This window comes from Oncorhynchus masou, chromosome 1 (assembly GCF_036934945.1).
Source record: "Oncorhynchus masou masou isolate Uvic2021 chromosome 1, UVic_Omas_1.1, whole genome shotgun sequence".
In the NCBI taxonomy this organism is placed as follows: domain Eukaryota; kingdom Metazoa; phylum Chordata; class Actinopteri; order Salmoniformes; family Salmonidae; genus Oncorhynchus; species Oncorhynchus masou.
Window position 1 is genome coordinate 27,880,544 of NC_088212.1, and position 11,643 is coordinate 27,892,186.

General features: G+C 44.4%; 1 pseudogene; it reads left to right on the plus strand.

The window, feature by feature from the left end:
• Positions 1 to 10,737, plus strand: LOC135550242 (sodium-dependent phosphate transporter 1-A-like; annotated as a pseudogene).
• The last annotated feature ends 906 nt before the right edge of the window (positions 10,738 to 11,643 follow it).

Sequence of the window (11,643 nt, forward strand, 5' to 3'; positions counted from 1 at the left end):
ATGGAATCTACCAGTATATCATCTCTAGCAGGAGCCACCACTGCCTATTCGAGTGATGTCAGGATACCTGTAGCTACTGATCCTGGGCTTTGTCATTGCCTTCATCCTGGCCTTCTCTGTGGGGGCCAATGACGTGGCCAACTCGTTTGGCACGGCGGTGGGCTCTGGTGTGGTCACCCTACGAGAGGCGTCCATCCTGGCCACTGTCTTTGAGACGGTAGGCCCCATGCTGCTGGGGGCCAAAGTCAGCGAGACCATCCGCAAGGGCATCATCGACATGAACATGTACAATGGCTCTGAACACGTGCTGATGGCAGGCTCCATCAGTGCCATGTTTGGTGAGTGCTTATAGGACGATCATTGTTAGGAGTTCAGAAACTCCTTGCATGCTATGTTGATTTAAGAGGTCTCAATGGCATTTGTTGATATCCTTATAAAGGCAACAAAGGAGGTCATTGTTCATGCTTATGTTCTACAGGTTCTGCTGTGTGGCAACTGACAGCTTCATTTTTAAAGCTCCCTATATCTGGAACCCACTGTATTGTGGGTGCAACAATTGGTTTCTCCATGGTCGCCAAAGTTCATCATGGGGTCAAATGGATGGAGCTACTAAGTATTGGTGTGTAAATGACTGTGGTGATACGCTGCAATAAGGACTTGCTCAGACATGATAATTATGAGATGATGATATCACAGTATTAGTGTGACAAAATAAGGGTTGAAAAAAATATAACTGCTTATGACAAGTCTTACAATGCATTACATCTGTATCGTAATGCATTATTACCAAATGGTATTGGTCAGAGACTCATTGAAATATGCTTTGACATAATTATCTTTAGAAATATCTCTCTTTCCTCTCTGTAGTGGTATCCTGGTTCCCCTCACCTCTGCTGTCAGGCATCATGTCTGCAATTCTCTTCTATTTTGTTCGCAGGTTCATCCTGAATAAGGTAAGAGGTGTAAACCTGTAATATTGTTTTTAGTGTTTCAACTTTCTCCTGACGAGAGAATGTAGAAGGATGAAATTACTGTTTCGGCACACAATGGGGTGTATCTGAGGAATCTATGAAATCATAGTGACATTTAATAAGTGATCCTTAGCCATGTGCTCTGAGCCAGATCTCACCCCACCTGTCTTCCTCAGAAGGACCCTGTTCCCAACGGCCTGAGAGCGCTCCCTGTCTTCTATACTATCACCATGGCCATCAACTTCTTCTCCATCATGTTCACTGGAGCCCCCCGTGAGTACACACTCTCAGTCACTGTGCACACATACACCCCACTCACTTCATCCTTCCAAAACACTCTCCCACAGCACTAATGCAGGGACCATTGAAACCTTCTAGGGCACCCTTAATGCCTTATTAAAAAGTGTCACTGGAGGCATAAAGGAGTCTGCATTCAGTGTATTTAACTACCAGATTTTTTTTTTTTAAGAAATCATGCCGCTGTCAGAACCTCTGAAATTACATGTCTTATACTATGCTGTGGGATACAATTTAATTTTATTGCACACAGTAGACACATCTAACAATATAGGCTACTGTGTATGATATTGATCACATATTTACCACACTCATTTTCATGCTTGCCCACATACTTTTACACTTACGCTTACTCATGTGTTCTGTTTCTCAGACATTCAGAGTAACACAACTGATGCTGATAATCTCACTCATGCTAACAGACACACATAATCAGAACCACACAATCTTGTAAGACTTAATTTAGAAGATATTAAATGTTTTCCTGGGAGCCCCTCATGGCAGTAGGAGAGGTATTGTCACTGCATTACAGTATTTTCTATCCTGTATATGTTTTATTATTGCTGTAAATAGTGTTTTGCTTCCTGTCTCTCACATCTGTCAAATTTGATTGACTCGTTGGCCATACATTAGGTTTGATCTGTAACATTTTATTGGCTACTGGATTACATAGGTAAGTATTGAAAAAATGTGCATTACTAACCGCTATAGTATAAAAAATATGTTAAAAAATTGAAACAATAGGTTGGTACATCAGGACCTTGTCTTTCAAAGAGACTCATATCTCCCTGACTAGCTTTAAGCACCAGCTGAGCAGCTCACAGATCACTGCACCTGTACGTAGCCCATCTGTAAAGTACCGCTACTTACACACTCATCTTCTGCACATCTATCACCCCAGTGTTATCATTTGCCATACTGTAATAATTTCGCCACTATGGCCTATTTGCCTCGCCCCCCTTATCCTACCTCATTTGCACACACTGTATATAGGCTTCTCTATTGTATTATTGACTGTATGCTTGTTTATTCCATGTGTAACTCTGTGTTGTTGCTTGTGTGGCACTGCTTTGCTTTATCTTGGCCAGGTCGCAGTTGTAAATGAGAACTTGTTTTCAACTAGCCAACCTGGTTAAATAAAAGATAATTCGTAAAAATCCAAATTACTTCTCAGATCTTCATTGTAAAGGGTTTAAACACTGTTTCCCATGCTTGTTCAATGAACCATAAACAATTCATGAACATGCACCTGTGGAACGGTCGTTAAGACACTAACAGCTTACAGACGGTAGGCAATTTTCCTGGGCCACTATAACTATTTTTCCAATTGGATTTGTCCCCTCTATCACACAGAACCCCACTAATCTACCAATGGAAACGCACGACGTGGCTAAAAATAGACATCTGTCTTCTGCTAGCTTGCAACCCATGGCCCGACTAGCTTTCTGAATCGCCGTGACCCCAACCAACCTCACTACACACTGGACCCTTATGATCACTCGGCTAAGCATGCCTCTCCTTAATGTCAATATGCCTTGTCCATTGCTGTTCTGGTTAGTGTTTATTGGCTTATTTCACTGAAGAGCCTCTAGCCCTGCTCAATATACCTTATCCAACCCTTCAGTTCCACCACCCACATATGCGATGACACCACCTGGTTTCAATGATGTTTCTACAGACAATATCTCTCTCATCATCACTCAATGCCTAGATTTACCTCCACTGTATTCACATCCTACCATACCTTTGTCTGTACATTATACCTTGAATCTATTTTATCTCCCCCAGAAACCTGCTCCTTTTACTCTCTGTTCCGGACATTCTAGACGACCAATTCTCATTGCTTTTAGCCATTCCCTTATCCTACTCCTCCTCTGTTCCTCTGGCGATGTAGAGGTTAATCCAGGCCCTGCAGTGCCTAGCTCCACTCCTATTCCCCAGACGCTCTCTTTTGTTGACTTCTGTAACCGTAATAGCCTTGGTTTCATGCATGTTAACATTAGAAGCCTCCTCCCTAAGTTTGTTTTATTCACTGCTTTAGCACACTCTGCCAATCCGAATGTCCAATCCTGGCTTAAGAAGACCACCAAAAACTCGGAAATCTCCATACCTAACTACAATCTACTGCAGAAATAACCTGCAGAGTTCTGTCCTACTATCCAGGTCTGTACCCAAACAATTTGAACTTAAAAATCCACCTCTCTAAAAACAAGTCGATCATCATTGCCGCTTGCTATAGACCACCCTCTGCCCCCAGCTGTGGTCTGGACACAATATGTGAACTGATTGCCCCCCCATCTATCTTCAGAGATCGTGCTGCTAGGTGACCTAAACTGGGACATGCTTAACACCACGGCCATCCTACAATCTAAGCTGGTTGCTACCAGGAACAACCCCAAAGCCGTAAACACGTGCACCCTCATAGATATCATCCTAACCAACTTGCCCTCTAAATACACCTCTGCTGTTTTCAACCAAGATCTCACTGCCTCATTGCCTGTATCCGTAATGGGTCAGCGGTCAAACAACCTCCACTCATCACTGTCAAACGCTCCCTGAAACACTTCAGGGAGCAGGCCTTTCTAATCGATCTGGCCCGGGTATCCTGGAAGGATATTGACCTCATCCCGTCAGTAGAGGATGCCTGGTTATTCTTTAAAAATGCCTTCCTCACCATCTTAAATAAGCATGCCCCATTCAAGAAATTTAGAACCAGGAACAGATATAGCCCTTGGTTCTCTCCAGACCTGACTGCCCTTAACCAGCACAAAGACATCCTGTGGCATTCTGCATTAGCATCGAACAGCCCCTGAGATATGCAACTTTTCAGGGAAGTTAGGAAAGAATATGCACAGGCAGTTAGAAAAGCCACTCAAAAAGGTTCTGGGACACTGTAAAGTCCATGGAGAATAAGAGCACCTCCTCCCAGCTGCCCACTGCCCTGAGGATAGGAAACTCTGTCACCACTGATAAAACCACTATAATTGAGAATTTCAATAAGCATTTTTCTACAGCTGGCCATGCTTTCCACCTGGCTACACCTACCCCGGTCAACAGCACTGCACCCCCCACAGGAACTCGCCCAAGCCTTCCCCATTTCTCCTTCTCCCAAATACAGTCAGCTGATGTTCTGAAAGAGCTGCAAAATCTGGACCCCTACAAATAAGTCGGGCTAGACAATCTGGACCCTTTCTTTCTAAAATTATCTGCCGAAATTGTTGCAACCCCTATTACTAGCCTGTTCAACTTCTCTTTCGTGTCATCTGAGATTCCCAAATATTGGAAAGCAGCTGCGGTCATCCCCTTCTTCAAAGGGGGGGACACTCTTGACCCAAACTGCTACAGACCTATATCTATCCTACCCTGCCTTTCTAGGGTCTTGAATGCCAAGTTAACAAACAGATTACAGACCATTTCGAATCCCACCGTACCTTCTCCACTATGCAATCGGATTTCAGAGCTGGTCATGGGTGCACCTCAGCCACGCTCAAGGTCCTAAACCATATCTTAACCTCCATCGATAAGAAACAATACTGTGCAGACGTATTCATTGACCTGGCCAAGGCTTTCGATTCTGTCAATCACCACATCCTCATCAGCAGACTCAACAGCCTCGGTTTTTCAAATGATTGCCACGCCTGGTTCACCAACTACTTTTCCGATAGAGTTCAGTGTGTCAAATCGGAGAGCCTGTTGTCCGGGCCTCTGGTAGTCTCTATGGTGGTGCCACAGGGTTCAATTCTTGGGCCAACTCTTTTCTCTGTATACATCAATGATGTTGCTCTTGCTGCTGGTGAGTCTCTGATCCAACTCTACGCAGACGACACCATTCTGTATACTTCTGGCTCTTCTTTGGCAACTGTGTTAACTACCCTCCAGACGAGCTTCAATCCCATACAACTCTCCTTTCGTAGCCTCCAACTGCTCTTAAATACAAGTAAAACTAAATGCATGCTTTTCAACCGATCGCTGCCCGCACCTGCCCGCCCGCCCAGCATCACTACTCTGGATGGTTCTGACTTAGAATATGTGGACAACTACAAATACCTAGGTGTCTGGTTAGCCTGTAAACTCTCCTTCCAGACTCTCATCAAACATCTCCAATCCAAAGTGAAATCTAGAATTGGCTTAATATTTCGCAACAAAGCATCCTTCAATCATTCTGCCAAACATACCCTCATAAAACTGACCATCCTACCGATCCTCGACTTCAGCGATGTCATTTACAAAATAGCCTCCAACAAATTGGATGCAGTCTATCACAGTGCCATCCAGTGCCATCCGTTTTGTTACCAAAGCCCCATATACTACCCACCACTGCGACCTGTATGCTCTCGTTGGCTGGCCCTACCTTCATACTCGTCGCCAAGCCCACTGGTTCCAGGTCATCTACAAGACCCTGCTAGGTAAAGTCCCGCCTTATCTCAGCTCGCTAGTCACCATAGCAGCACCCAACCATAGCACACGCTCCAGCAAGTGTATTTCACTGGTCACCCCCAGGGCCAATTCCTCCTTTGGCCTCCTCTCCTTCCAGTTCTCTGCTGCCAATGACTGGAACAAACTACAAAAATCTCTGAAACTGGAAACACTTATCTCCCTCACCAGCTGTCAGAGCAGCTCACAGATCAATGCACCTGTACATAGCCCATCTATAAATAGCCCAGACAATTACCTCATCCCCTACCGTATTTATTTATTTTGCTCCCTGGCACCCCAGTATTTCTACTTTGCACATTCACCTACTGTAAATCTACAATTCCAGTGTTTTTAATTGCTATATTGTATTTAATTCGCCACCGTGGCCTTTTTATTGCCTTTACCTCCATTATCTCACCTAATTTTCTCACATTGTATGTATACTTGTTTTAGTACTGTATTATTGACTGTATGTTTGTTTTACTCCATGTGTAACTGTGTTGTTGTATCAGTCGAACTGCTTTGCTTTATCTTGGCCAGGTCACAGTTGTAAATGAGAACTTGTTTTCAACTTGCCTACCTGGTTAAACAAAGGTAAAATACATTTAGAAATGAAGGTCACAGTTATAAAAACTTAGGACACTAAAGAGGCCTTTCTACTGACTCTGGAAAAAAAAAAACAAAAGAAAGATGCCCAAGGTCCCTGCTCATCTGCATGAACGTGCCTTAGACATGCTGCAAGGAGGCATGAGGACTGCAGATGTGTCCAGGGCAATAAATTCCAATGTCCGTACTGTGAGACGCCTAAGACAGCGCTACAGGGAGACAGGACGGACAGATGATCGTCCTCGCAGTGGCAGACCATGTGTAACAACACCTGCACAGGATCGGTACATCTGGGCATCACACCTCTGGAACAGGTACAGGATGGCAACAACAACTACACCAGGAACCAGGAACGCACAATCCATCCATCAGTGTTCAGACTGTCCGCAATAGGAGAGGCTGGACTGAGGGCTTGTAGGCCTGCTGTAAGGCAGGTCATCACCAGACATCACCGGCAACAACGTTGCCTATGGACACAAACCCACCGTCGCAGGACCAGACAGGACTGGCAAAAAGTGCCAGTCCTGTCTGACGAGTCGTGGTTTTGTCTCACCAGGGGTGATGGTCTGATTTGTGATTATCGTCGAAGGAATGAGCGATACAAAGGCCTGTACCCTGGAGCGGGATCGATTTGGAGGTGGAGGGTCCGTCATGGTCTGGGGTAGTGTGTCACAGCATCGTCGGACTGAGCTTGTTGTTATTGCAGGCAATCTCAACGCTGTGCATTCCAGGGAAGACATCCTCCTCCCTCATATGGTACCCTTCCTGCAGGCTAATCCTGACATGATCCTGCAGCATGACAATGCCACCAGCCATACTGCTCATTCTGTGTGTGATTTCCTGCAAGACAGGAATGTCAGTGTTCTGCCATGGTCAGCGAAGAACCCGGATCTCAATCCCATTGAGGACGTCTGAGACCCGTTGGATCGGAGGATGAGGACCATTCCCCCCCAGAAATGTTTGGAAACTTGCAGGTGCCTTGGTGGAAGAGTGGGGTAGCATCTCACAGCAAGAACTGGCAAATCTGGTACAGTCCATGAGGATGAGATGCACTGCAGTACTTAATGCAGCTGGTGGCCACACCAGATACTGACTGTTACTTTTGATTTTGACCCCCACCTTTGTTCAGGGACACAGTATTTCATTTCTGTTAGTCACATGTCTGTGGAACTTGTTCAGTGTATGTCTCAGTTGTTGAATCTTGTTATGTTCATACAAATATATGCACATGTTAAGTTTGCTGAAAATAAACGCAGTTGACAGTGAAAGGACGTTTCTTTATTTGCTGAGTATAGTAATGCACCATCCTAGTTGAAAGTGACCCTGATAAGTTCCTCTTCAGCACTTGTCTGACTCACATTATTTGTTGCTGCATGTCCTTTTTCTGATACTGCTCATATCTGAGTATGTACACATAGCTTAGTTGGAAGTGAAAAAGTTCTCAAGAAATTCTACCACGTGTCTCCTATCTCATGCGGTCATAAAGTATGAAGGGACCGAGAAACAATGAATTAGAGACAGCAAGAGGGGTCATTTAGTTTGTACCATCCTAGTGATTATCTAAAAGGACTTTGAAGGCACAAGCAATAGTACACTCAATAGTGTACTTGACATTTGTGTATGGTAAATGAAATGGACAGTTTCTTCTAAATTACTGAATTATATGCATTTCTAGTTTTTGGAAAGGCATTATAACCCAACTACACATTTCAACTGAAACATTTGAACAGAATGTGTTTGATGTGGTTGCTTTGACTGTGATATAGTACAGTGGCAAATGTTGCAATTCCCATACCAGGTGCTGTGTAGAAGGATGACCTTGAATAATGTGAAGGGTCCATGCTTTAGTGAGTGCGCCCTCAACGCCTCACCCTTGTCTGAGCATTCTGTCCCCTGTTCCCTTGTCCTGTACACAGTTCTGGGGTTCGACCAAATGCCATGGTGAGTAACACTGCTCATCTCGCTGGGCTGCACTCTCATCACAGCCCAGGTTGTGTGGTTCATCGCCTGTCCACGGCTTAAGAAGAAGATGAAGCGTAAATCTCATTGCTGTTATACAACTTCCAACTTTGAAAGGGAATCGATTGATGTAGAAATCATGCTGATTGCTGCCTTGCTGCTGTTTGTCCATCAGTTGAAGGCCTCCAGTCGCTGTGAAACTCCACTGATGGAGAACACCCCCTCCAAACCTGCCACACAGGAGCATCCCTCCACAATCAAACCTTGTGACTCCGTTCCCCAGACGCCACCAGCCGATAAGCAAAGGGTGCCTTTAACATTGGAGGCTCAGAGCAGGCTGATCTGGACAGCAACATGGACACCAAAGACTTGGACGTCAGCAATAGTGAGATCCCCTAGTGACTAGTGACAAAATTATTAAGCTTTATAGTATTTTTACACTCATCTTTATTGTCTGAACTGGTTGTATTGTAGCTGGTTATCCCTGTTAGGTATTAATGGCAGAATGGGCCCCATGACTATCACAGACTCACATAGTGGCCAAGCCCACACTGTACAAAAGGACTCAGGGCTCTACAAAGACCTGCTACACAAGCTTCACCTGGCTAAGGTGGGAGACTGCATTGATGACGAGGATGGATGACCCATACGGCGAAACAACAGCTACACCTCCTACACCCTCGCCATCTATGGCATCCATGGGGACCGCAGATACAAGGGGAGAGCTAGCAGATCAGCTCAGGAGATTGCGGCTGGACAGCTACAGCAGCTACCGCTTGGCAGAGGCAGATGGTGGTACAGTGGTTAAGGAGGAGGCAGAGGCTGTGGGGCTGACAATGGAGGCAGGCAAGGACATACTTCTAGAGGAGGATGAGCTGGAGGTGGATCGGCCAGAGGTCACACATCTCTTCCGGTTCATACAGATCCTCACTGCTTGTTTCAGCTCCTCGCCCATGGAGGCAACGATGTACGGTATGCTAGGACAGGGAATATTTAAGCAATAATTCTCAGGGGGGTGTGGTATATGGCCAATATACCATGGCTAAGGGCTCTTACTTAAGCACAACGAAACGCAGAGTGCCTGGATAGAGCCCTTAGCCGTGGTACTGTATATTGGCCATATACCACAAACCACTGAGGTGACATATTGCTATTACAAACTGGTTACCAACGTAATTGGTAAAAAATGTTATGTCATAACCGTGGTATACGGTCTGATATACCAGGGCTGTCAGCCAATCAGTATTCAGGGCTCGACCCACCCAGTTTATAAAGATAAATAATTACTGTCTGCTTATTGTTATAGGATGATTATGTGAAGTAAGTATGCTCTCCTTTTTTATTCTCTCTCAGTAATGCAATTGGTCCTCTGGTGGCCCTGTAGCTGGTGTTTGAGAGTGGCTCTGTGGTGTCCAATGCCCCCACACCCATCTGGCTGCTTTTGTATGGAGGAGTGGGCATCACTGCTGGGCTCTGGTTGTAGGGACGCAAAGTGATCCAGACCATTGGCAAGGACCTCAACCCAATCACCCCCTCCAGGTATACCATGCACTGAAACTATCTGTGTTTTATATACGTACGTTTGTGGGCCAATACAACAAAATATCACATTGTTCAAACTCCCAAAGTCAATTAAGTATCAATATCATTCAATGTTCTCTTGTATCTTATTATTACACAGTATATGATTCTTGCGAATCTTATTTTCTCCTTCCAGTGGATTCAGCATTGAATTGTCCTCAGCGCTCACAGTGGTAGTAGCCTCTATATATCCCATTTAGCAGACGCTTTTGTCCAAAGCGACTTACAAGTCGGCTGGGGCCACTAGCGGGAATCGAACCCACGACGCTTGGCGTTGCAAGCGCCATGCTCTACCGACTGAGCCACACAGGACCCTCTAATATTGGACTCCCTGTCAGCACAACTCACTGCAAGGTAATTCAAGTTTAACTGTATAGATGAGTCGGGTCAATTTTGAGGCTAACAACCAAAAACTGGCTAGAGCGCTATACCACTAGCCAATTTGTCTTATAATACCATAACGGAAATACCATAACGGAGGAATCGCATGACACTAAAATACGTAACAATGAATTAATGAATTGACCAGTGTGAGCTAGTAGAAACCAGTGTGAACCTGTGGATAGTGTTGAGTAAACTTGTTTTTGTTGTGTGCACTCAGGTGGGCTCTGTGGTTGCTGTTGGATGGCTGCGCTCAAGGAAGGCTGTTGACTGGCATCTGTTCAGGAATATCTTTATCGCCTGGTTTGTAACCGTCCCCATCTCTGGGCTCATAAGTGCTGCCATCATGGCTCTCTTCATCTATTACATCCTGTGAGGTTCAAATGGACCTGAGATGACCCCTGCCCTCAACATGTGTTGAAAAATGTGTGTTTTCAGCATATTCCTGAGTTTGTTTCTTTGTACACATGTGTTTACTGCACAGTACCCAGCATCACTGAAGTTGATTACGATGTAATGTTGAACATCTGCCATGTAATAAAAAAATGTATTGTTAAATGTCTAGTTTACAGATCATGCTAACACTAGAAAGAGCTGTACATCCAGAGGCATTAGTAATGAAATGTTTTATTCAAAATAAAATGACATTACCAAACTATTTGTTGTTGTGGTTATAAGCTTAGTACACATTTACCAGCAAGAAAATACAGTGCAATGAAAAAGTTTTAAAATAAATTAATTTTGAATAGTCAACTTTTTAAATTTGATTTAACCTTTATTTATCTAGGCAAGTCAGTTAAGAACAAATTCTTACTTACAATGACGGCCTACCAAAAGGCCTCCTGCGGTGACGGGCTGGAATTAAAAATGTATCAAATATCAACATAGGACAAAACACACATCACAACAAGAGAGACAACACAACAATACATAAAGATAGACCTAAGACAACAATATAGCAAGGCAGCAACACATGACAACACAGCATGGTAGCAACATAACAACAACATGGTAGCAACACAACATGGTAATAGCACAAAACATGGTACAAACATTATTGGGCACAGACAATAGCACAAAGGGCAAGAAGGTAGAGACAATAATACATCACACAAAGCAGCTACAACTGTCAGTAAGAGTGTCCATGATTGAGTCTTTAAATGAAGAGTTTGAGATAAAACTGTACAGTTTGAGTGTTTGTTGCAGATTGTTCCAGTCGCTAGCTGCAGCGAACTGAAAAGGGGAGTGACCTAGGGATGTTTGGGTTTTTGGAACCTTCAACAGAATGTGACTGGCAGAACAGGTGTTGTATGTGGAGGATGCAGTAGATATCTCAGATAGGGGGGGAGTGAGGGCTAAGAGGGCTTTATAAATAAGCATCAACCAGTGTGTCTTGCGAGTGGTATACAGAGATGACCAGTTTACAGAGAAG